This window comes from Trichechus manatus, unplaced genomic scaffold (assembly GCF_000243295.1).
Source record: "Trichechus manatus latirostris isolate Lorelei unplaced genomic scaffold, TriManLat1.0 scaffold00025, whole genome shotgun sequence".
Classification (NCBI taxonomy): Eukaryota; Metazoa; Chordata; class Mammalia; order Sirenia; family Trichechidae; genus Trichechus; species Trichechus manatus.
The window spans coordinates 22,852,730-22,876,755 of record NW_004443961.1 but is presented as its reverse complement, the minus strand read 5'-3'; the positions used below and the strand labels follow the sequence as shown (position 1 = coordinate 22,876,755).

At 42.9% G+C, this 24,026-nt stretch overlaps 1 protein-coding gene across 26 annotated transcripts in view; it reads left to right on the top strand.

The window, feature by feature from the left end:
• Nucleotides 1–24,026, top strand: part of ELAVL2 (ELAV like RNA binding protein 2) — a 202,504-nt gene that overhangs the window by 23,818 nt on the left and 154,660 nt on the right. For 10 of the 26 annotated variants that reach the window (XM_023728668.1, XM_023728663.1, XM_023728670.1 and 7 more), the window contains exon 1: nt 2,354–2,862. The exons of 4 other annotated variants lie outside the window; for them this stretch is intronic. The gene's annotated coding sequence lies outside the window, so the exon portion shown is untranslated. Of the gene's footprint in view, nt 1–2,353; nt 2,863–5,591; nt 5,962–6,188; nt 6,381–6,883; nt 7,130–7,266; nt 7,521–24,026 lie in introns of those variants that run through there. 12 more of the 26 variants (XM_004373527.1, XM_023728665.1, XM_023728659.1 and 9 more) reach the window with 5 other exon arrangements.

Sequence of the window (24,026 nt, the reverse complement as noted above, 5' to 3'; positions counted from 1 at the left end):
GAAGACAGCATGTTGAAGATGACAATATTTTGAAAAATATTTGCTCCTCTGCCCAAACTGAAAAAAGCATATACATGGAATCTGTGGAATTAGCATTTGGCATTTGAATGCACAAGTTTACTATTTTTTACATGATTTCTTTGACTACCGAACACAGGTATTCATCACCCCATACAGCCTCCAGCTTTCCACACCTCCCCACAATCCTTTTGGGAAATACACCACTGCAGTCTACAAATATTTCTTGTAGATACAAACATGCACCAAAAAATAAAACAAAGTAGTAGTTTCCACCCAGTTAGAAGGTACTCATGCAAGCTAATGGTAAAGATTATCTTTAAAGTACTGAGAATAATACACGAAATACATGCAACTAATTCAATATTAACTTAAGAGCATATTAAAAAGGAGAAGAGACAATTCAATATATAGATAAGTCTGTTTAAATTAAACAATATTATACTTTTATCCAACTTGCATTTATTACTTTGAGATTTATTTCTCTGTCCTGAGCTGGCGTTGAAGGATGTTGAGAAGGATGACAACAAACCCATTCCTCCAGCTGTTTCTCCATGCAGTGATTAATCTATTTTAGATGAGGTGAGGTCTTTCACTTGACTTTTCCTTCCCTCATTCTCTTGACTCCATTTCTTCAAACTTCTTTTTCTTGCCAAGAGTTTCACCCAGGTCTAGAGAAGTGTTTTAAGTTGAAATTGGGTCTCCAGGGGCTATTGTTATATAAAAGAGTGGGGTTGGGTTTAGGGCATGATTATTATAAATGCTAATTATGAGATAACATATAGACTCAGGCCTTCTTTCCCAACCCCTGAGTTATTGTCATGTAAAGTAATAGAACTCAAACATTGTTATACGGACTATACGGGAAATAAACAGGTCTTCTGTTCTTTGCCATTATTCATTCATTAACACACAAGGACACTCTCAAGGAACACTGACTTACTTTACTCCTCACTTCCAAGTCGTTTTGCTCTGGTACCATCTCCTCCATCCTGCCCCACACTCCTGCAACCTCTAACTCTTACCTGTGGCTTCTCTTATGGACATTCTCAAAGATAGTGACTAGTACTAAATAGGCAAAGGAATTCCTTTCAGAAAGGCATATGCCTCTAGAGAATATATTTTACATCATTTGTGTAACAAATGTAAGCACTCTCTAGGAAGTTGGAGCTATCTTTCCAGATTGAAAGAAGAAATTCTGGCTGGAAAAGAATGCAGGTCAAGTGAATAACTGTCTCTACTTGTACATCAAAGTGATCCTGAGAACCACACTTTCATTTAGAGGAAGAAATAAATATTACGAATAAAGCTGTATCTAGCCTCTTGAATGTTATAAAATATGGAGTTGAAATAAAGTAGTCCTCATGTATAAAGCAGAAGGATTGACAGCACTTAATCTACTGGTTAAACTTCCCAAATCCTCAGAAAAAGAGCCGTGATTAAGGTTTGACTATCTTTACTGTCAGCAATATATGTGTGGCCCAAGAACTGTACCGACAGCAAATGCAAAGGAGTGGCTTGTTCTAATTATATATACCCCTGCTCTTGTTAAGAGTCATTATACACCTCAAAGTGAAGGACCTTAGACTCAGTACTTCTTTTTGCTGGACACGACGTTTGTCCTACACTTTTCTATCCTAACATGAAATGAAAGCTAATTCAAGTGGTGCAGTTTTATTTCAAAGCGTTTCTGACTTCATCCTGATCTTAAAAGAATTATTTAAAAAAAATGAGATCTGCAATATGCATATATTAATATAGAAAAAGACATAAAATTGCCTAATATCTTACACGGAATACTGGAACACATCGAAAAAAGCATGCGGGCAAATAATGGATGTACATTCATCCCTTTCACTCAGATCAAAGAGAGCTCTCAGTGACTCATACGTACCGGACAGACTTTAATGTTATAAAGAAACATGCCATAGATGTGACAGTGATGGCAAAGGAAATGGATCTTTCGGAAGCAGAAAGATTTAAGAGGAAAGGAGAACGTGCCATATCACAAACTCTGCTAGTACAGTTTCAACCCTCCCACGTTGCTCTCGTCTCATCGCTTTTCTGCTTCTTGCATTTCCCTTCGCCGCCAGTGTTAAGTGTGTACCTCCCCGCACAACTTACCTTGAAAACGGGACTCCATTGAGCTCTCGAGAGTGACACAGCTTCTCGCCAATGGTACCGCGCGGCCTCGTCTGGGCGGCCTTAATGGAAGCATCTGGACCAATCAGCATCCTGGGGCGATCAGCAAGTTACGTTGTGGCGCGTGTCGGCGTATACTTCCGCGCGTGCTGCCCGGGATAGGAGCCTGGCAGAGCAGCTGCACACACGGCAGTGCGGAGGCAGAGAAGGGGTTGGTGATACGGTGCTATAAATCTGTGGTCCAGTCCACCTCCCTTTTAAGACGTCCTCCCCCTTTATTTCTGTTCTCACATAGAGATGCAGCAGCTTACTCCTGTAGCGACCTCCTAAAAAGCAACAAGGAGAAAGACATCGTCTTTTTGAAAAAACGTTCTTTCGTCTCTTTTCTTTGTTCCTTCGTTTGTTTTTCTTGCCCCTTTTTGTTTAGTTGAACAGCAATAGGAGGGTAGTCTCTCCGTCTTTTTAAACTCTCTTTTTTAAGTTTCCCCTCCCCTTTCATATTTTTTTTTTTTTCGCCCTTTCTTTTAGTGTTGGACTTTGGGGTCGAGAGCATTTCTTTTTATTTGCTTCTTTTAAGCAGAGCACAGTTTAGGTTTCGTGCTGTCTTAAGAGAACTATCCAGCAGCTTCTTGCTCATCCTTATTGGGAGAACTGCACCGTTACTTTAAAAACACACATACACAAAAACCTTAAGGGAGAAAGGTAAGTTTCGGTTTGGTTTCTTTAATCATTAGTTGCAGCGATGCGCTGGCAAACCCAGAAAACCTGTAAGTGAGCGGAATACAGAATATGAAGTTAATTGCACATGTTTGTCTCGTTGCAAACCTACTGCTCTGGCTTTTAATTCTAGAGAGGTAGACTAAAATACATTGGACGCATGCTTAACGTACTGAATATTCTCAAATGTCAATGGCAGAAACTCAAGTGGTAAACGTGGCCAGGGTAGAGCAGGGCTACAATGGGAGGCTAGCTGTTGAGCGAGGCTCCGGATTGAGGTTGGAAGTTCATTTCGTGGGAACAGAGGGATAACTTGGGTGTTGGGGGATGCATGCTTCTACTTTTGTAAAGCAACCGAAGGAAGGAGAGTCTTTAGGAGCATGAAAGGGAATCAGGAGCCTGGACTTGCAGATTAGACCAGCTAAAACCCCAGGCTTAATTGCATTAACCAGATCGCATGTGCTGGGGAGATGGGATTGCCAGATGGAATTTAGATGCTGCACCAGGCAGCGAGTTGTAGTTGACTGAGAAAAGTACATGCAGCTTGAGGGCTGGGGCTGGGCTGGGGTGGTTAGAAGCTGTCAAAACTCATCATGGCTAGGTATGCGGGTCCTAATTCACGGATGCTAATGACCATAATTCTGTTTGTTTGTTTGTTTGTTTTTTTTAAAAGATAGCCAATTTAGGGCTGAATTCTTAAGCTTGTGCCGGATATGAGATTCCCTTTGTTCAGAAAAGCGTAAATAAGATCCTTGGAGCTGTGTCTGTGAAGTGGCGGCTGCCTGGAAAGCCTCGCTGTGCTGGGCTCTGGGAAGTGGCTTCCAAGCCCTGTCCTTGGTCCTACGCGACTGACTTCGCCTTCGGGGCGAGGGGAACCCCTTCGCAGCCGCCAGGCTTTGCAGCCACCCTAGGAGCCGGCTCCTCTACGTAGCGCTACCCCACCCCCCCAGCTTCCTCACCACCCCGCTTCCTCGAATAGCTATTGTTAAACTGACGCCGGGAGTAAAACGGTTGGGGATGAAACGCTGGGAAGACACGTTTCATTTTAACTTCTGTGATTTCTCAGGGTTTAGGAGAAACCAGGCTGCTTTCTGCTGCGAAAAAGAGAATCCAGGATAGATGTGGGGAAGGGGGAGGATGTGCGCGGGGCGGGGCGGGCGGAGGGGTTGGCGGTGGTGGTAATGGGACGAGGTACTGCCGGCTTTGCCTAAGAGAAGTTTAAATTATTGGCAGGAGGGGGTCTAGGTGAGTGTGTGCATGAGAGCGCCGGTGTGGTGTATGAGAGGTAGAGGACCGGAAAAGGTACAAAGCCGGCTGAGGTGCTTTATGTCTTGCTGCTCTCCACCCCACCCACTCACCGGGTTCGAAAAGCCAGCGCACCGCCACCCTCACCCGGACTCGACTTGGCCATCTCGTGGCGGGGGGCTGGAGGTGACAAGGTGGCCGTGCCCACCACGGGAGTTCTGGAGAGGACAGGACCTTGCGTGGCCATTGTTGCTTAATTTATGCCCCGCACGTTGCTGCGTACCCACCTATTTCACGTCTGTAAAGGATTAATTCGAGAGGTATACAACTGTGGCAAATTGGAGGTTGGAGACGTCCCCCGTTTTCTCCATTTTCAAGTACCGGTTAGAGAAACTGATGTCGAGACTGGGTGTTTTCTCTTGTAATTACTAGCTGCAGATCTGGCGTTATTGTGGATAGGGTGGGCGAAATAGTCAACCGTTTAGTATTTACTCTTAACACTGCTCGGCGGGGACGGTCGTCTGTACTTTCTCCCCAAAATGAATGGATTCTCTCCCCTCCCCCACAAATGTGCAAACACTATCCTTGGCTAAGATTCTAAACCTTTAGCCCTTCTCCACACTCCTATTTCTTATATTCATCTTCTGTTTTGGAAGGTGGTGGTGGTGGTGGGGGGAGATGTAGATTTCCCCACCCCCACCAAGGCCTAAACTGTCAACTGCAATCTGTACAATGCTGCCTAAATATAAAAAAAAAATGTACAGCCGACAATGTTAACTGAAGAAATTATTTTCCTAATTGAAAGTCAGTTCCTAAAGTTCCAGTAAAAGGTGTGCGTGATTTGGGGTACAGAAGGGTAGGAAATCTGGTTGGACCCTAAGGCTTCCTGTTAAAATAGCTTCTTAAATGGGGCATCCGAGAGATTTGTCGGAATCTCAACAAATTTGTCTGCAAAACAAAAATGTTGAGGGGTTCAAAGTCGTCTTTTATGGGATTAAACAGTTTTTAGCTATTTCCCTCAGATAGTTGTTGCTGTCATTCCCCGAGTCTGTTTTACACCAGACACTCTTGGGTTCCCCTTCCCTCTTTTAACCAGGTACTTGGGTACCTCACTTTATAAAACTTGGAGTTCTCCAGAAAAAAGCAACATTTGCTGGCAGAAGTGGTTTGGAAGACTTGGGGAAATGTGTTGAGAGAGAGGTCTCCCATAACTTCAAATAAGTCAGTTTCAGGAAGTAGGGTGTAGGGCATTCTAAGAGTTTCAGGCATGGGTTGGCAAACTTAGTAGGCCCATTTTCGCCTAACCTTGGGAGACAGCATTCTTAGCAATACGCTTGCCTGGGATGGGAATATTATAATTAACCGTTTAGAGGGAGGTCAAAGAGGCGCAGGCGCTTTGAGCGGTTTTCCTAGGAACCAGTACAAAGTCAATTAAGGTCATTTAATTGCAAATCCGATCTGGGGAGACAACAGAAATGCTGATATAGAATCAATTAGCTATTTCCAGTCTCCCCAGTCTGGGTCCCCCAAATTGAGGAATGGCCTGTCTCCATTTCAAACGTAGCTGAGGCCCCTACTTTACTGTGCATGATTTGACTTCTTCTAAGAGGGCAAATTTGCCCTCCCCACCCCCGCCCTAGCTTAGAGGAGTCCTTCTCCTCCTCCCTAGCACCCCCTCACCCCGCCCGTCGCGTGGGGGCGGGGAGCTCTAGGCGCCCTTAGCGGACCTTGCTGCATCAAACCCGCATCATGCCCTTGAAGCTGTAACCTCGGTCACGTTCTTGCGGCGACTCAGTCGCCCACTGCTCAGTTCCTTTCTCTTACCTCCTGCGATTTCAGGTAAGTATGACAGGTGATTTTTTTTAGTGTAGTTTTTTAGGGGGGAGGGTTAAAACGGAAGTTTGTGCAATGACAAAACCCCAACACGACAGGTGCTCTCGTAATTAAGCGGCCGAGCAGGTGTAAAAACGTGCTCCCGCTGCGTGGCTGGGGGCGGGGTGGGGGTGGGTCGGCTTTGACTCCCAGTCGTGGGACTAGGTCTGAGGATAGGCTCAGGTTTTTCTGGAGAAAAACGATTGAGCCGAGTGAGGGGGCGAGCCGTGGCAAGGCAGCGTTGGGACGCCCCCTCGGTGAAGAGTTGGCCATTTCGGGGCTTCGGTGCGGGGCGTTAGGAGGATGTGGCGGACGGCAGGCGCTTGCATAGTCGAGTGTAGGATTTCCTACTTTGCGTTTGAAGCAGAGTATAGCACCACGCACAGGTACTTGGGCTTATATGAGAACGTTCAATTTCATCTGGAGAGGCAGGAAGGAGCAGCGGGTGCTAAGCCTTTAGTTTTCCCCTAGGGAGAGGACCTTTTGGTTGTGAAGTAGGGGAAAGAAGAGCCTTTTCGCTCTGCTTGCAAAATATATATATGTTTGTATATATTCCATACACATATATCAAACTAACACCCGCGCAAGCTACTCTGACTCTCCGTTACCGCCTAGAGCCTCGGGGTTTGCAAACTTGCACCTGCAATTGGCTGCCTCTGGGCGCGCGACGCTCTCCGAGCAGCCCCGGGGAGCCTGGTCGGAATCGGAAGCCCCGAAAGACGGAGCTGAGCGGCCACAGTCTGGCGTCTCCCCGCGGGCACGGACCTGCTGAGCGGCGGGGCCGGGCACGCGCCGGCGGCCGCCGTGGAAGCAGCCGCGGCGCCGCAAACTCGCCGCCGGCTCCGCCTCCTGGCGCCCTTCCAAGCAAGCCCCTCCTCCCTGCCCCGCTACAAACGGCGGGACCGCGGCGCCCGGGCGTCACTGAGGCAGCAGCTGGCTCGGTGAGGAGGGTGGTCACCCGCGCGGCGTGGGTGGGGCTGGGGTTCCACCGGGTTCCAGCCCACCTTAGCGCCACCGCCAGGACTGGGGACGCTGCCGCTGCCTCTCCGTGGAGCCCGGCTGGAGCGACACTGCCGCGGCTGTGCTGACGGCTGGCGGCGCGAACTGTAGTAGCTGCACCTCCGAGTCGGAGCAGGCAAGTGTGGGGGGCGTGGGTGGGGGCGGGGAGGATGGCCGCGCTGCACGGCGGACCCTCTTTGGACGCCGAAGCTCCGGTCTGTGCCCGCCGCCGCGGCGCCGTGCGGGGTCCAGCCTCGGCTCGACAGGAGTCTTGTCCGGGCTCAGGGCGGGAATGCTAGTCGGGGCGGTGGAGGTTGTGCACGCGAAGTTCCTGGAGCTCGGCCCCTTGCGGCGGGAGCGGAGGGAATTGGGCGCCTCGGGAGGTGGCACCGCCCCTCCTGTGGGCACAAGCTGGTTGGGGGCGGCGGGAGCCGAGTCGGGCCAGTGGCGCCAGGCAGCGTGCACGGGCGTGGACGTGCCCGGGTACGGCCCGTGTAGCGCGAGAAGGGAACTGCGCCGAGACGCAGGTGAGTGTATTGGAGGGAAAGTGGGGGAGGGGGCTTTTCTGGAAAAATGGCCAGATTCCCGTGGATGTGTGGGATGTGTGTACCGGGCTCTCCAGCCGAACACACCCGGGTGGGTGGTGGTTGGTGCGTGCTCACTTGGAACGGCGTTTCCTCCTCGCGCGCGGTCCTCGGAGCGCCCGGGGCGTCTTGTGATTTGCAGTAGCCACGCTGTGTGCGGAGGTGGTGTGGCGCTTTGGGCGCCCGAGGTTGGAGCCAGGATGATCCCCCAGGCCGCTCTTCTTGCCTGGTGTTAGGTGGGGCCGGGTGCAGCCGCGCGAGGTCGCAGCTTGCGGTATCATCCCGGGTTTGCTAGCATCCAGGGTTTGCGCGCAAGCGGTGCGCTGCGCGGGAAGTGCGGGGCGGGCCGCCGGGCGGGGCGGGCCGCCCGGCGAGGCAGGCTCGGGCTTTGGCTCACTTGCTGTGGTTGCAGCAGCTGCGCCTCCAGCCCGGCAGGAAGGGCTGGCCAGCTGCGGCCCCCGTGCACGGACGCGTGTGTGTGTGCGCTGGTGAGATTGGTGGAGCCGCGCGGACCAGCATCGGTTCACCGGCAGGTACCCCTCAGTGGCGGTGACAATGACCAGCAAACGGAGTCTTTCCACGGCGTTTCCTTAAAAAGCCTCTCTGTTATCCATCAGGGCTGAAGCCCAAACCATGACTTCTAGGTGTGAGCACGGAGTTGTAGCTGTCCAGGTCGTCATTTAAAATTGTTTACATTTTAAAAGACCATCTCTACCGTAAAATTTTCAACTTCCACCTTCTTTGACATTTTCTGAAAATGTGGTGGATTTAGTATGTTATCTACTCTGTATGCCTTCCCCAAAGAACAATGCTTAAACAATGCCAAAATGTAGTGCTCTGGTAAGGACAAAGAGCTTTCTAAAACTTAATTTTTTGGTTGCCCTATTCTTAATAATTCTGTCTTCGCAGAAGTAACTCAGCTCCAAAACTTGTGGCAAATAAGTCCATTTAAAATCACTCGAATACTTGTTAGGGTGTAATTTCCGCATCCCCTTAAGTAAAATCTGTTTGTTTGAAATAGTGTTCAGTTGCCGTTGAAGACAATTTTCTCAGGAATTGTTTTCCCAGAGTCCTTTGAATTTCCCATTTGTGCTAAGGTGGCGCTTTCTTTTGGCAGCTGACCTGGACTCTCCATTTTGGTGAGCTACTTCCTGCATCTGCTTTTGCATCTGGACCTTTGGGTATCGAAAGGGTGACTTTTGCTAGATGGACGCGGGGATGTTACTACGTTTGTTTTATAGGAGGTTATAGAAATGTTGATTTACGTAACACACTGTTCAGGCTGAGGAGCATACTTAGGGGAAGTGCCTTTGGAGGAGGCGGTGGTGGAAAGAAGACAGCATCCTCTTCTGGAAGATGATAGCTGGAGTAAAGTGAGAAAAACTAGATTACTAAGAAACAAACTACACCCAATTTTCTTTTTCTCCTTGTAAGAATATTTTGTGTGTGTGTGATTAAAAATGGCCCCTTATTGCATATTTGGGTAACTTTGTGCTGTCACCTTTTAGGGAATAGGTTTTTTTTTTTGCTTTAAAGACAGAGCCTCAGGCGTTTAAGCACCCCCACCCCCATCCCACCCCTTGTTTTCAGGTGTTTGCTTCACTGTGCAGTATATGTTGCTAGGAGTCACATCAGATCAGTCACCTGTTTTAAGCTGCGTATTCTCTTTCCCTGTTTTTCAAGAGAATTTTAGTTTTGGAATATGCTCCTGATATAGTACCAGGTACCCGTTGCTGGTCAGTGTCTGCCAGGCTGGCCTGTTAAACTTCCTATGGGGCCTTGTTTTCTTTTTCAAGGCCCAGGATGGGCTAGTTACGAGTTCCATTTTGGTTTTGGTTTTTTGATTAGTTGATTCTGGTTAACGCTTGTTCACCAAACAAGGTCTTTCTCAGTCTTGGTTTCTTCGGTTTAGTTAAGACGCAGTTCCTCGTGGGTTACGGAACAACGCTATATATGCTACCTTATTCCCTGCACCAGCCTTTTGACTCTTTGTATACAGACGTTCTTGGTGGAATCCATGTAACCACTGTCAGCCATTCCAGCTTTCAGTGCTTTTCTTATCATGATTATGATTTAAAAAAAAATACTTCCCCCCCACCCCCAACCTTTCTTTCTCTTCTTCTCTTCTAGAAGCAAGTACCAAGTTCTCTTTAAGGACATAGCAAAGCCATCCAGAATACCCTGATTTCTAAGCTGGGATCAACCTTTTCTTCTTTCTATGCTGAAAAACTGCTGAAAAACGCCTTTCAGGTGTTCACATGGCACAAGAGCACCACAGTGGCAAATTACCCCTCATGTTCTTTTTTCCTCAAAGGACTAGATATTCTGAAATAGCTTCTTATCAAGACTGACTTTACCGTTCACCTTTTTGATCACTTGTCTGCATGGTAGTGTTAGTTCTTATGCTCTTATTTGTAATGTTATTAAATCTACTGTATCGTCACATTCTTATTCCCACCTTTATTATCCATAATTGTTTATTCGGAAGTGAGAGAGGCTAGAGATGCATGGTGCTTAGCCTGGTCACACACTTTTTTGGGTGGCACTGTGGGAGCTGTGTTGGTGGGTGGGGCCTGGATGGTGTTTACCACATGGAAAAGCTGGCCATGGCAGTTTACCCTCACTCTTTTTGTTTCCTTGGTTACGCACCTGGACAGGCCAATAATTATGGTAAGCTACCACGTTTGAGTGTCTTTTTTTTTTTTTTTAGCACAGGTGCTTGGTTAGAGGCAGGGCCAGCTTTATGGATATTCAACCTGCGCTGTTGCACAGGCCTGCCCCCATCCGTGTTGTCTCCATCTTGAAATTCTTAAAAATGTTTGAACAAGGGGCCCTACATTTTCATTTTGCATTGGAGCCCACAGAATGTGTAGCTAATCTTGGTTAGAGGCTTTCTCACTTGTAAATACTTAAGCTGCCAATAATGTGGCTTTATGCTGATATACTGTAGGACTGTTTGAAATCGAAAGCTTTATCCACAGCCCACTCTTGAATTAAATATGGAGGACATAAAATGCATAGAATATTTAGTTGCTTAGGCCAGTTTCATTTTGCAAATGGCCGCGTCTTCACTGGTTCTGATTACTCAGAGCATCCACATACTGTAGTGCCAACCCACTGTTTTATGTTTCTAATTCAAAAAGAATATTTATTGTTGGTTCAAAATACTAGTTAAAGTGCTAGCTGATTTTTCTCTCTGGATGTAAAGTAATATAAATCTGCTGGGCAGAGACAGAAGGAGCTTAAGCTTGAAAAGTCAATATTTTGAGACTTTTATGTGTTTAAAAAGATACACGTTTTCTTATGGTTTAAATGGGATTGGTAACTTTTGGAGTTTGAATTAAAAATACGAAGCAATATGGTAAAATTTCAGATTTTATGGAGTATTTAGAAAATTGTTTACAAACAGGAAATTAGCAGATTTGGCTTTTAGCATGTATGTGATGTGTAAACATAACTACATCTTAGCAAGTGATGTGTATCACAACTTTCATTTTAGTATGGTCACTAGGAAAAGAAATTGAGGGAAGACTTTGTATATCTCTAGCCTCGGATTCCAGTGTATTTAAAAAAAAAAAACAAAACTGGACAGTTTGTGTGAGCAGTACTGTTAGATTCATTGTCATAAGCACCCTCCTCTTTAATACCAGCACGAAATTTCTGGAGATTGGTCCATATAAAAATTTGTTTTTGGTAAGGGTATTGTTTTCTCAGAGCTGTGGCCTAGGTTTTGAATTCATTAATCTCATTGGAACTCTCAGCTGCATGTTTTACTTTAGAATGTTGCTGAATTGTTTTGTGTGATGATAGTTGAGGGTTTTTCTTGTAGGAAATCTTCCTGCAGGGAGGGATAGGTGCTTTGGGAAGGAGTGTATGGTAAGCTAACCAAGAAGGCCATAGGAATAGGTGGCATGGGGTTAAAACCAAACCAGTTTTTTGGAGGCTGTTTGATTAGCAGCAAGTAACTGCATTTTTTTTTTTTAACTTACAGTTTCCTTGTACACATCTATATTACTGATTTATCTTATGTCAGTGACTGTGAAAATGAATAGCAGATAAGGTTTGACGGATAAAAGCCCTCTTTTCCACTTTAAAAAATTCTTTATTTGAAAAAATTTGACAGTTTTTTTCACTAGACTTTTTATTTATGGTGAAATAGTTATAGTAAAATGGCATACATAGATTTTTGCAAACATGTTGAAAGTTTTTGCTTTAGCACCAGGTAAGTTTTGAACTCCTAGGTTGAGAGGTACCTGTATCTTTTTATCTTGTCTAATCTAGTAGTGATAGATTAGCACCAGGTATTTTTCGCTGACGTAAAAATGGAATCTGTCTCGTAAAAAGGAAGTGCATATTCTATATGACTACGTTTCTTTTTTTCTTTTCCTTCTGAATTTTGCTGTTGTGGGCTGTTCATTACTGGAGATTATTTTAGCGGCTTTAAAGACTGTATTGATGGAATATCACAGAACTACATATTTTTACATAAACATCGAATCAATACCGTGAACTGTTCTTTCAGAATAAGTTTTTATTTTATTTTGCTTTACGATAGTAGTGATCAAATGCATTGTAAAAATAAATCTTCAGTAGACAGCATCTGGACTTTTTATTTCCTTCTGAAAATAGGGGACAATTAGTTGTTTTGGAATTCGTAGCTTTCCTGTACTTCCTTCTTGGGGAACCAGTTGCTGTTGACCCCCGACTCATGGCAACCCCATGTGTGTCAGAGTAGAACTTCATTAGGTACGGTTTTTAATGGCTGTTTTTTCAGAAGTAGATCTTCAGGCCTTTCTTCCAGAGGCACCTCTGGGTGGGTTTAAACCTCCAACTTTTCTGTTAGCAGCCCAGCATGTTTAACTGTTTGCACCACCCAGGGATTCCGATTTGGGATACAGGGCTCTGTCTTCTTGCCCTGGTGAGAGCAGGGCAGTATCATTCAGATCAGTTCTTGCTGCTGTTGAGTAACTGACGAGGCTGTTAGCGTTCATTGGGGGCGGACTCTAAGCTTGCCGTGTCATCTTGGCGTTTGTTTTAAAATCCATTCTGTTTCTGTAAACAAATATTACACATATTACACGTGTAAGGTCTTCTTGTGAGCACAATGCTGCCAGTTTAGCTGCTGAGTTGTCTTGCCTCAGTAGGTTTTGTCACTTAGGTTGAAATTCTTAATTTAGCAGAGTCAGGTGGGAAATACTAGGCTGGAAATCTGAAGTTTCAGGCAGCTGGTTTTGGCTCTGTTTCCTGTGTCCTTGGTTTCTTCACCTTTCTTTGCATATAAAACCTCACCTTCCTATCTCAAGGACTGGGTGAAGATAAAACCTCACCTTCCTGTCTCAGGGACTGGGTGAAGATGAGCATATTGAAGTATGAGACTTTTGGCAACGAAGTGACAATGTCTACTGAATTGGAAAAGCGCCTATGGATTAGTTTTATGTATTTGGCCTCAATGTGCTATTATGATCTGTTGTTTTTAATGCTTCTTTTTAACGTACCGGCATATAATGTATGTTTCTGCCATGGAGGGAAAGAAAAATGCCAAACAGTAGGGAGGTTTGGGGGGAGTTGTGACTCTGAACATTTCCGAACAGAAATAAACATGTTTATATATCTGTGATGGTGGAATTTTAGAAGGAAAATTTGAAAAGCATTTTTCCTTGAAGATAGAAATAACGCTAAAATGTTACGTGTGAGATGATGAGAATTTAACCACATAATATTTCTGGAATATATATTTCTTAATTTTTCATCTTTTTTCAATGAGCAATCATAAATTTTTAACATCAACATTTACGTTAAGTAATTAGACCACATTTTCCTTGATTTGAATTTTTAAAAATCTCCTATCTAGGATCTATTCATATATATCATGATATAGAGTTTACACAGAAATAACCTTATTTTTCTTGCTTGTTTCAATACGCTCTCACCACCCCATGTAAAAAGTCATTGATGGATGCCCTGTCAAGTAAGATATTGGAAATTGCTCACTTGTTGAGTTTTTAAAAAAATGTTTAACTTTTTTTTATTCTTTAGGCATCATCTGTGTGTTTCAGAAGTGTAAGAGGTATTTCTCAAAGCAAATAAATCACAGTGTATTTGAAAATAAATTGAGTGAATTGAGTTGGGTGGGGAAGATATTCCTGGAACTGATTGCAGTTGATCTTGGGTTTTCTCTAAGCTCCTTTTCAAAAGTAAGATTATTCTATTTCAGTGATGCTGCTTCTTGACTGGAGGTGCCTTTGGTGACCTGTTAGGGTCACTTATCTTTATTGCAAAGCTATCCAGAACGTTTTCAATATACAAAGTTTATTATAGAGTGAGCAAGTTTGTATAGCCTATTCCCAGGAAAAGACCTATTTCTGTATAAGTTTTCTCAGCACCAGTTTCTCTTCCCCTAGGTGCTACTTACAGGTTGTTGGCTTATTTTGTTTAAACCCTGGGGGGTCCTTTCTGGCCTCTCGCTGTGTATGACTCATGGACTATTCCCAAATACCAGGTCACCAATGCTTTGGACTTTTATCCCTCCCCTGCCATTGTCTTTGCAGGGAACTTGAACTACCACAGCCTTCCTCTCCTCTTTGTGATGTGTCTGTACTACTCCTCTGCCTTTTAGTCACCTGTCTGTGCCTGTGCTCATCCTATTCTAGCCTGGAAATTCTGGGTCAGATGCAACCCACTCACTTGTCCCTTTACTTTCTTATCCGGCTTGTACTTTTGCATTAGCTCTTGTGCATCTTGTTATGTTTTAGTCACTGAAGAATATCTCCTGTGACCAAATGAATTGTTATTAGAAGAAAAAGAGGAGAAACGGGATCAATAGACAAATAGTTTCTGCCACGGGCCCCAAATGGTGGCCTGTGGGCTGCATATGGCCTGTAGCTGTTTAAATTGGACTGAACAGTATTTTTAGAAATTGTGAATTATTGATTTAAGGATTGGGAAATGTCAGATAAAGATCTAGGTTCACCTTTCTTGCCTGGAAAAATTGGAAGAATCCAGTAGCCCCGAGCCCACATTCATCAGCGGGCTCAGCACAGCAGTGCAGTGTAAACTGCTCCCTTTGGATGGACCATGGTTTGCTTCACTCCGAAATATAATAAGTTACTGCCTGTCTTTGTGGGCATTTGAGTTCTAACTCTAATGTTACATTCCCTAAAGTCACAGAGATTAAAATATTAAAATGCAGTAAAACCTGCAAAAGCCAGAACCTGTGTAAGGTGGAAAACTGTCAGAGAAGGAAAGCTCAAATGTTTGCCCTGGTGGCGCGGTGGTAAATAGCGGTGGTAAAGAGCTCAACTGCTAACCAAAAGGTCAGCAGTTTGAATCCACCAGCTGCTCCTTGGAAACCCTATGGGTCCTGTCCTGTGGGGTTGCTATGGGTCGGAATTGACTCGACGGCAATGGGTTTTGAATAGAGAGCGACAGAAAAGTGGTAAGACTGCACCCTGTCAAAGGCAGAAGATTTGGAAGACCCGGAAAAACAAGGCAGTGCCATGAGTTCTGGCTCTCACAGATTTCAGTGTACAAAGATAAAGGCAGAAGTTTTAAAAACTTGAGTATTCTTTTGATTTTCTTTGTGTTTGCAAATAACGTTTGAATTATGCTAGATTGTTCTTGGAAAATTTAAATCTTTTAGTCTCCTCGAGGAGATGGATTGACACAGCGGCTGCAATGATGGGCTCAAGCATAGCAACGATTGTGGATTGTGAGGATGTCGCAGGACCTGGCAGTGTTTTGTACTTTTGTATATAGGGTTTCTATGAGTTGGAACCAACTTGACGGCACCTAACAACAACACTTTCTCCTCTACGTCAATTAGAGAAGTCTTGTCTCAGGCCTGTCCTTCCTGTATGAGATGTATTTCCAAGAGCTTATCTTACTCCCTTTCCTCTGGATTTTAACCTGCCCCGGTCGGGAGCCTAGATTTCTCCTTGCCAGTTGCCTGCTTCTATTTGTTCAGATGCTTTGGGGTCAGCAGAAGTTGCTTGGCACTGTGAAAACTTAATAGGATGTTATGAGCTGTTTAAAAGAGGCCCGTGGCCTGCTAACCTTGTTGCTGATGGTGTCAGCTTAGAAAAGACGTTCCGCCTTATATTGCTGTAAAAAAAGAGCTGGTAAGAGAGGCCACCAGTTGTGAGGTTTTTAAGTATGTTGTTTCTCACACCCCCCCCCCCCTTAGTTTTTTCGATCTTTAGCCTTTCTCCTTTTCCCTGGACACTACAGGGCAGCTCTAGCAAAGCTTTCTCCCACTTGTGCAATAGAGCAAGCTGATGCACCAGCAGAAGTAGAGAGAGGCTCCACATGTCATGTTTGGACCAATGCTATAATTTGATTTTACAGTAAGGAGGGTGGATATTACTAATCTACTCCGGAGCATAACAGCACAATTTGAATAGCAGAGAGCAACTTTGGTGTGTGTTAATGTCTGGTGAGATGAATGCATATGAATGCTAAGTAGGTAGAAAATGTCACTGTAGAGCCTTGCATTTGGTGATTGTAAGCACTTATGTTTCTAGTTCACTTTTTGTTCAGCCAGACAAACAGATAGGAAGATCTGTTTTATCAACCCAGCATTAATGTAGCTTCTGAGGAAGGAACAATGCCCATAAAGCCCCACTCTCCTGGCAGCCACTTGAGCTAGGCCAGTCATAAAGATGAATCAGAATGTATCCCTATATTGAACATCTTAGCAAAACCCTTCAGAATAATAGGAGCTTAATGCTGGCAGTTTTAAAATTGGCACAAATCTCCAGGCCAGCCAAAACTGTTAGATACTTGAAGTGTGAGTAAAAGTATATGCTTATTTTGAAAAATTGATTGAATTAACTGTATATAGTTTTTTTTTCTCTTTTAAATTACTGTAGATTCTGAACTTAAGATATTTTTAAGCGGCACTTAAAAAGAACTTTTGGTGCCAAGTAATTATGTGATTCTTTAAGTGAATATGTTGCATATTTTGGTGCATATTTTATCTCCTTCAAGGTTGGGAATCGTTGTGGAGCTTCTACTGTGTGAAAAGAATAGCTTTGATCTGTGTGGGCTAGTGGTGAACTTGGGAGTCTAGATCTTTTCCAAATTCATCTAAAGGTTTTTTTTTTTTTTTCCCTTTAACTAAAAAAAAAGAAGTCTCCAGTTTTTTATATTGGGACTGTGCTCAGAAGCCAAGAAGGGTTTGTATTTACTGTTTCATCAAGTATTTACACATTATTATTAAATGCCAGGTACTGAGAGAGCTTTGGGATAGTTTAGGAGAGCGTCCTTGTCCTCATATTCTTTGGTCTGTCTGCTTAAGAAGATGAGGCAGAAAATGACAATTTAAAAGATGTCACAAGCCTCCCTTCCCCCTGGAGTTTACTGGTAGAAACTGAGCTCTTGAGGAATTGAGAGAAAGGTCAGGCCTCTGTGATCTGAGCTTCAGGGATCAGTCCAGGTCACTGCATGTTGCTTTGGGACAGGAGTATGGCTTTTCTTGGTCAGTTTTGTCATGTTATCTTTATTAGCTTTGTTTTTCTGCCTGCCCTCTGCCCCTCCCCCACCATGTCATTTTTATTCCCCTTGAGTCTCTCTTTTATGGTGTGAGTAACTATCCTGGTTTGCCAGGAGCCCAGTTTCAGGTAAAGAATATTCATGCAGTGCAGAACCTGCCAAGTTTTAAGCTGTGGCTGGAGAGAGATGCCACCAGCATGGTCTTAATTTGACTGTTGTCTCCGGAAGAATGGACCCAAGGCATGTGTGTGGGACTACGTGAAACCCCAACCTTCCCCCAGAGTTTTCTTCTCTCCACAGCACTGTGTGCCAACCGCCTCCTCTGGGTATAACAGTTTTCAAAACACTTAGGAAAAAGCCATAACTCTTGTAACGTTTCTTTGGCCCCTTCCCTCTTAGGAGTAGCATAGTTCCAGGAGTACGAAGCAAAAAGCAGGTCATAAGCTGGGATGCTTCTAAGAACACTGATCTCCTCTTCCTTGAGACGTCTTTGCCTAAAACATATCCTCCAGGAGCCTGGGGCTCTCAAGGCTGCTGGCTGTAGCTTTCTCTTGTGAGTCCCTGGTGTTCTGAGGTCAGCCTGCTGCTTTTTTGTGTTAATGGTGTTTATATTACTTTTTTTTTTAACTTCCGAAAGGTGATTGAAGGAACAGCCTGTTTGCTGCTTCATCTCCTCAGTTGGAACTAGCTATTTGGAAATAAACCGCGTTCTTGCTCCTTGGATTTTTTTTTTTTTTTTTTTTTTTAAGAGTTTGGCTCCTCTGTAGGCATTGTTTATGGACAGTAGACACAAAAGTTTGATTTCGTAGTGAATCACATAGTCTGTGATTTAGAGAGCAAGAGCAAGGAGATATGTTTTATTTTTCTTTTTGTATAACTTCTAATGTAACTTTTCTAAATGACTGCCTCTTAATATGATTAGAGTAAGAAATGTTGTATTTGAAGATCAAATTGGCAGTGTATTGGGAGGGGGCAGTAGGGAGTTGCCTGTTATTAGTTGCTTGATGTACCTGGCTCTTCTGCCACAACTCCCAGTTACCCTCGAGTTGATTCTGACTCATGACACTGTGTATGTCAGAACTATGCTCCGAAGGGTTTTAAGTGACTGTGATCATTTGAAAGTAGATGGCCAGACCTTTCTTCTGAGGTGCCTCTGGGTAGACTCCAACGTGCCAACGTTTTGGTTAGCAGCCAAGTATGTTAACTGTTTGCACCACCCACAGACAGGACAGAAAAACACGTAGAGTCAGTAACTGAAGGTGATGAGCCACCCAGGATGATGCAGTGAGGAGACGGAAGAATTTACCTTAGGAACAGTGACGACACCCAATGTTTCTGTTCTTGTAACAGCTCCTAGGAATAATCATTTTATAGACGAGGAAAATGAGGCTTAGAGGTCAAGGGATTTGCCGAAGAATACAGCCTACTCAGTGGGGAAGTAGGACCCTGGTTTCTGGCTCCTAGTTCAGTACTTTTTTCCAGGGATTCCAGAGTGATGTTCTTTCTACCTCTGGTAGTTGAAGATGGCTGACGGCAGAGAGAGAGAGAGGTCCAAGAGGCAGCTCTGCTTTAATGCTTAAAGAATGTCTTGCTTCTGCTGTATGGTTGAGTGCTTTGTAATAAAATGGTGTGACCCCAGCAGCAACTGTATTTTGTCCCCAGGGCTAATTGTTTGGCTTCTCAGTGGTACGGCTGCTGTAACATATAATTTATTTTTATTTTTTAAAGCTTCAATCTGGTCCCTGAACTTTGGGTGGGAAGGAGCGGGGGCAAGATGGGAGTGAGCACTCCCAGCAGAATGCCCACAACTTGCTCCCCAGGGCCAGGATTCTGGGCTTGCGTTATTCCAGCTCTGTGACTAGGTGACTCCTGGAAGTGATTCCATCACAGGCTGGTGTCTTCCTGATGCCAGCTGGCAGTCTTGACTTGCAGGATTACTTTTTGGAACCATATGAAATATGGATTTGTTATTTTCTGTAAGCAAGAGAATGAAGACACACTGTCTTTGGACTTATTTTAGGATGCTGTTAAAATTAAGAAAAAGGATTGAAATACTGTATATTCTATTCTCAGTGAAAGTGACATTCAGCTAACCCTGCTCATTGTAGTAGGGAATCTGTAAGGGCTGTTTTTTAAACTTGTTCAATTTGATACCAACCTATTCCAAATCTTGTGGGCTTTTAGAAATATCACTGTTTGTGTTTTGAGAAAAAAATCGTAGGTTAGGTGTTCAGTAGGCCATATGAAGTCCAAACTTGAATCAACAAAATATCTACCGAGTAAAGATTGTTCCTGATTCACCTTGTTTCTCCAACTTAACTGTCAGAAAAATTGGTTGTGAGTGGATGGGGAAGAATATCAATCCAAGATAATCTTTTTGTTCTTTCCTAGAAAGGGGACATCTGTCTTGTTCACGACTTTACTTTTTGCACCTAGTGTACTACCTTGTTCTTAGTAGAAATTCAAGAAATATTGGTTAAATTCACTTGAACTCAAAGCTTAGAATAGAGGTAATATAGAGAGAAAGGGAGATAATTCAGTACTTAAAAATTGCAGTCAGTTGGGAGAGTCCCTTTTAGTTTGATTTGCATCTGTAGGTAAATCATGAATAAGTGATTTTCTTAGAATTTTAATTACTACAAGGACATTTTAGCAAAAAATATTGCTCTGATTAATGCTGCGTTTCCCCCAGTCTTCGATGGGCAATTTTTTCATTGTTTTTGAAATCTTGTAAATATGTCCACTTAGTGTAGTGGTTTTTTCTTTCAATCCGTGATGTCTTAGAATTGAGAAGCTGACGTCGCTGCATGCAAACGTGTTCTTATCTCAATGTATATTTTATTCCTCCTAGATTATAAATACAATGTATGTATATATAATATACAAGTAAATATATGAATATAAATGTATGTGCCTGCATAAAATATATAAATATAGATATAATGTTTAAAAAAAAATCACCAAACTGTGCATATTTCATTCAGGTACCTCTGGTGTAAAACTGGCCTGACCTGGACTATGCTCAGAACAGAGTGTAGGGCACAGCAGTTGGGTGGGCCCCTGTCAGGGATGCTCAGTACCATTTTGCCATTATTGAGGACATCACAAGATGCAGCAGGAGTTTAGTTGTTGAGAATTTAAAGTTGAGTAGGGTTTTACATCATACCATCTTATAAGACACTGTAATCTTAAAGTTTAACTTTAATGAATAAACACCACTTCTTTTTAATTTCTCTAAGTGGTTTTTTTTTTTTTTTAAATTCATTTAATAGAGACTACCAGAGATTTTTATTGAGTAAAATGTCTCTGTAGTTCTCCAGTTTTCTAAGGAATTCAGAAACAAGAAGAGATCCAGAGACTTGATGTCAAGTCTTGGGTGTCCTATTTTATTTCAGAGTCTCCTAAGGAGTTTTACAGATCCCCTCTATCTAGAGAAATTTTTCATTATGGCCAACATTTCTTTCTCTTCTCCCTTCCTCATAATTATTTCCTGTTTGTTATTGTCTCAAACAAAGCAGGCATAACCCATGAATATCTGAAATAGACTGCTCACTATGCCTTTTTGGCAAAATCCTAAGTTGTTAATAGTGGCTTCTTTAAAACTTTAAACTTTTCTTGAGGCCTTTACCTTCAATAGGATTTAAAATTTTATGATTTATATCTTGCTTTGCCTCTTGCCTTCAGTGATATTTTGCTGTCTTTTTGATTGCTCATCCATTCACTTTTTTGATGGTTAATCCAAACTTTTCTGTCCTGCCATAGTTTAAAAATAATTATTTTGCCAACTTGTACGTGAAAATTTCATGGTTTCCAGTGCATATGTTTATTTGTTGTTCTTGTTAGGTGCCATTGAGTCAATTCCAACTCATAGCTACCTGATGTACAACAGAACGAAACACTGCCCTGTCCTGCACCATCCTCACAATCATTGCTGTGTTTGAGACCATTGTTGTAGCCACCTTGTCAGTCTATCTCGTTGGGTCTTCATCTCTTTCACTGACCTTCTACCAAGTGTGATGTCCCTCTCCAGGGACTGGTCCCTCTTGATAACATGTCCGAAGCATGTGAGATGAAGTCTTGCCATCCTTGCTTCTAAAGAGCATGCTGGCTGGACTTCTTCCAAGACAGATTCGTTCGTTCTTCTGGCAGTCCATGGTATATTCAGTGTTCTTCACTAACACCATAATTCAAAGGCATCAGTTCTTCTTCCGTCTTCCTTATTCATTGTCTAGCTTTCACATGTTTGTTTATTTAGTAAACATATGCCGCTCACTGTCTAAGGTATTAAGGATGTAGCAGTGAACATGATATAGTTTCTGCTGTCATGAAACTTATTTATTGGAGATGACACAAATTATTATTTATAATTGTGATTTGTGCTGGAAGGAAAAGAGTCTTTGAGGCTCCTAACCTCGTATGGGAGTGGTCGTGGAAGTTCATTGGTTAACTTTACCACTCTTCTCTTCACCCTTCCTCTTTGCCTTGCACAAAAACAGGTGATTTAGTTTTTAATTTTATAAGCATTAATGTATTAGAGTAGAAAGGTCTTATAATAACTCCATTCGTCCAGATAGATCCATGGTAAACTTTGAATCCTGGAGCCTGGAGCTGATCCCTGCCACCTAGCTCGCATCCACCATAAATCTGGCTTTTTTTTTTTTTTTTAACAGCTGAAAAACAGACTTTAATGTTCTTTTAAGAACAACATAATTAGGCAGCATTTATGCCCAAAACTGTACAGTAGATGCCAAATCCAGCAGCGAGATCTGCATTGCCAGCATCCTTTATTCTCATCACCCATGGCTTTGAAAACGTGCTGTCTGCATCTGATTCTGACATATAATTTATCAATATTTTCTGATAACACTTGTCTAGTATATTGATTGAGATGGTAAAAACTTAAGAGGAATGCATATTAGGCTTTCTGCTTGGCTTAAAGGATTTAACCAGTTCATCCAAAGTTGTATGTTGTTGTTGATTAAATTATTAGGTTAGTTTATAAATAACTTTATGAACCTTTCTCTTTGCCAGACCTTAGAATTATGACATAGAATTTCTTCACAATTCTGTGTTCCTCCCAGTAGTCATTTAAATTTAACCTAAAAAGAAATACCGTATTGATTTGAGGTTGTCCTTAACACTTTTGCTGAGGTGGGGAGTGGATTAGACAGTTTTTGTTGGACTATATTTTTTGTTTTTCTTAAAATGACCTGAATAATTTTTGGGCACTCACTTAATACTGAAGGGCTGTGTATGTTAGTAAGAGATTGGTAGAGCCTGGACAATTGCTCAAGCAGTTGGAAAAAGGAGAGAAAAAAAAGGTTAAGGAAAATGAGGAAGTGAATTCTCCATTTACGTTGTTTCTTCCTGCACACAGCTCATCAGAATAAAACAGTACAGCGAATTTGTGACATAGTATTTTAAAATAGTATTTTTATGACCTGCTTATTAGATCATTACACTTGTCTGAATATATTTTTAACTCATTAGTTTCCTCAGAGAAGTGGACTCTGGTGGCTAAAACAGTTGTTCTGTCTTGTTTTAAAGACCATTACAGGTCTTTTGGAAGGTATATGCAAATATTGAATCTGTTCTAAACGACCGAGAATCGTTTGAGTTAACATGAGTATAGGATTCTGAGCATTTATTTTCAAGTTGCACCTGGTTGATTACAACTTTTAGGTCTTAGCCTCTTTTTTCCTTAGGTACAGAAAGAAGTCAGTAGAAACATAGATGGTAACCTCCACTCTTGACTGAAGAAATTTGGAGGGAAGTAAATCAAGTTTTAGTTCAGGAGGAGAATTCTGATGGTTATTCCCTGTATCACATAGACAGTAGGGGTGAGAGTTAAGGTGTTGCTGAGGTAAGGGAGGGATCTGTGATAACGACTTACCATTTCCTTGGGTGTCTGTTCTGTTCTTAATGGCTCCTTTAATTGGTTTGAATTTTTAGGATGTTCCTTAAATGTTGTTTCCAACTACATTAGAAGCTCTGGATGTGAGGGATCCTGTCTTATAAATTTGTTCCTTGAACTTGGTAGGTCCTTGGGTCTATTTAAAAAAAAATTAAATTATAAAATTATACATAGCAAAGGTAAAAATTGCATGTAAGTTTTCTTTCTTTTTTTCAATATGTTCAGCCTTGGTATTCCGGTTACCATGAAGTTGCCATGTATAATACACATTTGACCAATTGGAGTTAATAAAAATTCTTAACATTTAAACCATATTGAGCATTTCCAGGGTTTTTATGGACATCAGTTATTTATACACAGTAGTAGTTAAGTGCTGGATACTGGATAATATTTTAAGATGATCTTTGTATTGACAGTGCTATTTCTGTCCATCTCTGCCCGCGAGGGTATGCATGTGTGTGTGCACGTGCATGCCTATGAGTAATTAAGACTTGACTGTACCTATTTTAGGAGCCCTGGTTAAAAACTCGGCTGCTAACCCAAAGGTCTGCAGTTTGAATCCACCAGCAGCTCCTTGGAAACCCTGTGTCCTAGCTAGTGAGCTTAACAACTAATTTGGACCACATGGGAAAAAATCCTGTGTGATGCTTTGTAACTTCTTTGACTCGGCTGACACCATGCCTTCTGCATGCATTTATGACCTGTTTATACAGCTTCAAAGCATGCTGTATTAAAAAAAATCAGCTGCTCCAGTTTTGGACTGAAGTGGGTGCGTTTGCCAGGAACAGGGAAGCAGGCTCCAGGGATGACAGCTGGGCCAATCGTTTAATAGCAGTGTGAAAGCTCCTCTGTCTGTCAGAAGAGGCTTTCTGCTCAACACCGAGTCTTTTTGGAAGCAGATAGAGAAGTCGAGGTCTAAGGTGAATACTGTAATCACAGATGGCTAACCTCAAGAAGGGTTGTTGGGCTGGGTTCTCCTGTGGTACAAACCCAGTCTCTCTCTCTCTCTCTCTCTCTCTCTCTCTCTCTCTCTCTCTCTCTCTCTC